This window comes from Canis aureus, chromosome 18, assembly GCF_053574225.1.
Source record: "Canis aureus isolate CA01 chromosome 18, VMU_Caureus_v.1.0, whole genome shotgun sequence".
NCBI classification, from domain to species: domain Eukaryota; kingdom Metazoa; phylum Chordata; class Mammalia; order Carnivora; family Canidae; genus Canis; species Canis aureus.
The window spans coordinates 4500012-4504522 of NC_135628.1; positions in this window are offsets into that span (position 1 = coordinate 4500012).

Sequence of the window (4511 nt, forward strand, 5' to 3'; positions counted from 1 at the left end):
ACAATAACTCTTCTTAGATATGTCAGAAAGTAGGCGACAGGGCAAACTGCTGACCTCACAGTTGGAGAAACAGACAGGTGGATACAGAGAAACACAACTTACCTGGGTAGAAACCCCCAAGCAGAAACCTCTGGAACCTGTACTGGATTAGGAAAACTTGACCTATCACTAATGAATTGCTAGAGGCTCAGGATGGACAAGCCTGAGAGAGGAAGATTTAAGGAGAACCAGTCTTCAGAGGAGAGGGACACACTTCCATGAATTTTACCTCCAAGAACTTGAACAGGTACAGTAAAAATGGGTAAAAGTCCCCTTTTGCTTCCAGCAGAGTGAGGGGAAAACTTACTATTAAAAAACAAACAAACAAACAAAAAAAACCCCAGAGCATTCTGTTTTTCTTATTAAGGCCCACCTTCAGGAGAAAACTATTTTATCAGAGCCTAACCTACCTGGGGAAAAGAAATATCTTATTCCAGTCTATGTGAACCATCCTCCTCCACTTACCAGGAGAAAAAGCTAAGAAGCACTAGGGAAGTTCATAGCCCACAGACACAGGCTTAGCAAAAGACTGAGGCCTAATTATAAGACTGCAGAATGCTTACCTCCCGCCACACATTATTACTACATAACTAAAGATGCTTTTACCAAAGTCCCTTTTTCCTGCCACATCAGGTCTGACTTTGAACAAATGTTAGAAGGCATACTAAAAGGCAAAAAACCAGTCCTGAATAAGCATCAGGATGAGTCAGATATGACAGATATGTTGGAATTATCAGACCAGGCATGCAGAAAAACTATGATATTCTAAGCACTCTAATATGAAAGTAGACCAGATATAAAGACAGGTAGATAATATAAGCAGAGAGATGGAAATTCTAATAATAAAAAAGATGCCAAAGATCGGGGATCCCTGGGTGGCTCAGCAGTTTAGTGCCTGCCTTTGGCCCAGGGCGCGATCCTGGAGTCCCGGGATCAAGTCCCACATCGGGCTCTCGGCATAGAGCCTGCTTCTCCCTCCTCCTGTGTCTCTGCCTCTCTCTCTCTCTCTATCTATCTATCATGAATAAATAAATAAATATTTAAAAAAAAAAGATGCCAAAGATCAAAAACACTGTAACAGAAATGAAGAAGGCCTTCGATGGGCTCATGAGTACGTGGAACACGGCTGAAGCTCTGAGCTTGAGGCTATGACGATAGAAAGCTCCAAGCTGAAGAGCATAGAAAAAGTAGACTGGAAAAATATAACCCTGAATATCCAAGAACTGTGAACAATTACAAAAAGTATAATACATCTGTAACTGGAATGCCAGAAGAAGAAAGAGGGAGAGGAGACAAAAATATTTGGGGCAAAAATGACTGAGAACTTCCCCAACTTAATGTCAAAACCTAAACCACAGGTCCAGGAAGCTCAGTGAACAACACACAGGATAAATACCAAAAAAACCCCACCCCAAACATAGGCAGATTCAAAGTACAGAAAATCAATTTTAAAAAGGTTAAAAGAAGTCAGAGGAAAAAGCACTTTACATACAAGGGGGAAAAAAAATAAGAATTACATCTGACTACTCCTCCAAAACCATGCAGGTAAGAAAAGTGGAGTGAAATAGTTAAAGTATTTAGAGGGAAAAAAACCCTACCAACCTAGAATTCAGTAGTCTGCAAAATTATCCTACACAAATAAAGGAGAAATAAAGACAGTCACAAGCAAAAACTGGGGGAATTTGTAGCCAACAGACCTAACTTGAAAGAAATGTTAAAAGTTCTTTAGAGGGAAAGAAAATTATTTAGGCCAGAAACTCAGATCTACATTAAAAAAAGGAAGAACGTCAGAGAATGAATAAGTGAAGGTAAAATAAAAACGTTTACCTGTCTCATTCGTTTTTTCCAAATATAAGGTCTCACATATTTATTACTGAGTCAACATAACTGGTGCAGAAACAAACAGAAAAAATCATTTTCCTGATAAAACATGTCTATTGTTCAAGTATAGTGATATTTACAGAGTGATATGTTACAAACAAGTGACCTTCATGCAGCATCAATACTTATACACCTCATGTGCAATTCCTTATAAACCCAGGTTCTTGGTTCTTCTCCAATGTCTCTTATTGGAGTTGTACCTGATTTTGTTACTAGTTTTCATCAAGATCCACTAGGGATTGGAACAATTCTGCATTTTTTTCTTGGCCAGGAATCACTTGTTCCTGAAAATCCTGGGATTAGACATGGCAAGGAACAATCAACTGCACACACCACAGTGGTAGAGAAAAGAAGGGCTTATTTTCCTTGTTCTTAATTTTTTTTAAAGATTTTATTTATTTATGACAGACACAGAGAAAGAGGCAGAGACACAGGCAGGGGGAGAAGCAGGCTCTACACAAGGGTCCTGATGCAGGACTGGATCCTGGGACCCTGGGATCATGACCTGAGCTGAAGGCAGAGGCTCAACTGCTGAGCCACCCAGGGGTCCCTCTTGTTCTTAATTGATCAAAAAATTATAGGCTGAGGGTGCCTGGGTGGCTCTGGAAGTTAAGCATCCAACGTGATTTCAGTTCAGGTCATGACCTCAGGGTCCTGAGATTGAACCTCATGCCAGGCTCTGTGCTAGGCATGGAGCCTCCTTGGGATTCTTTCTCTTCCTCTTCCTCTGACTCTCCACCCTATTTGAGCTCTCTCTCTCTCTCTCTCTCTCTGTCTCTCTCTCTCTCTCCCCCTCCCTCCCTCTCTCTCAAAAAAAAAAAACTTGTATGCTGTTCAATAAGTAGTAACAACAATGTATTTGATTACCTATACTATGTATATAAATATGCTTATGTATAAATGAAATAATTAATGACAGCAATGATATAGGGAAAAGAGAGAGGAATTAGGAATATTTTGTTATTATGAGGTGCTTATACTCCCAATGCAGTGGTATAGTGTGATTAAAGGGGACTTGGATTAGATGTAAACATATATTGCAAATTTCAGGGTGACCACTAAAAAAAAAGAAGAAGAAGGAGAAGGAGAAAGAGAAGGAGAAGGAGAAGAAGGAGAAGGAGAAGGAGAAGGAGAAGGAGAAGGAAGGAGAAGAAGGAGAATTGATATGCTAAGAAAGGAGAGAAAATGAAATCATATAAAATCCTCAAAGCCACAAAAGGGAAAAACAGTGAGAAAATAAAAAATAGCCAATAGAAAATAGTAAGAAAAAAAAGAAAATAGTAAAAAGTATAGCAAATATTAATTGAACTATACCAATAATCATTGTACATTTCAATGGTCTAGAAACACCAGTTAAAAGAGGTTGTCAGAGGGAATGAAAAACTAAGACCCAATTATATGTTACCTACAAGAAACCTACTTTTAATATAAAGAAACATAGATTAAAAATAAAAGCATGAATAAAGTTATAGCACGGTAACATGATACTCATTAATGCATATGTGCTTAACAACAGCTGCACATAAAAGTAAATGAAGCAAAAACTGATGAACTTAAGGGAGAAAATGAAATAAATGAATCTACTATTACAGTTGGAGACTTTATTATCCTTCCAAAATAAATAACAGATTCAGCATAAGAAAACCAGCAGGGAAATAGAACTTAACAGTACCATTAACTGGGTTGACAGCCACAGCAACCAAAAAACAGCAAAATACACACTCTTTTCAACCTCATATGAAATATTCAGTGAGCTAGACCACATCCTGGGCCATAAAACACTAACAAATTTAAAAGAATAGAAAGTACATGTTGTCAGACCACAATGGAATTAAACTAGCAATCAACAAAAAAAAATTAGCTGGAAAAATCCCAGAATAGTTAGAGATTAAACATTACATTTCTAAATAACACATGAGTTAAAGAAGAAATCACAACATAGATGAAAAATATCTTGAACTATATAAACATAAAAAACAACTTATCAACTTGTGGCATGAAGCAAAAAGTAGTGCTTAGGTGGAAGTTTATAGCATTGAATGAATATATTAGAAAAGAAGAAAGATCTAAACTTAGTTATCTAAGCTTCCATCTTATAAAACTAAAAAAGAAGATCATATTAAACCTAAATTAGGCGGAAGAATGGAAATAATTAAAATTAAAACAGAAATTAATGAAACTGAAAATAGATCAATAAAGTAAATCAACAAAACAAAGAACTGGTTCTTTGTAAAGATCAATAAACTGGATAAGCCTCTAGCTAGGCTAAGAAAGTAACAGAGAGGACATAAATTACTAGTATCAGAAAGGAAAGAGGGGAACTCACTACTGATTCCACACACAGTAAAAGGATAATAAAATAATATTAGGGAAAACTTTATGCCCATACATTTGATAACCTAGATGAAATGGACCAATTCCTTGAAAGATACAATCTGCTAAAACGTAGAAAGAATAGTCAATCTGAATAGGCTTATTAAAGAAATTAAAATAATAACTTTCCTTTATTATGATTGAGAGAGAATCTGAGATTCTCTCTTTCCCTCTCCCTCTGCCCCTCCCCACTCCATGCTGGCTCACACACTCTCTCG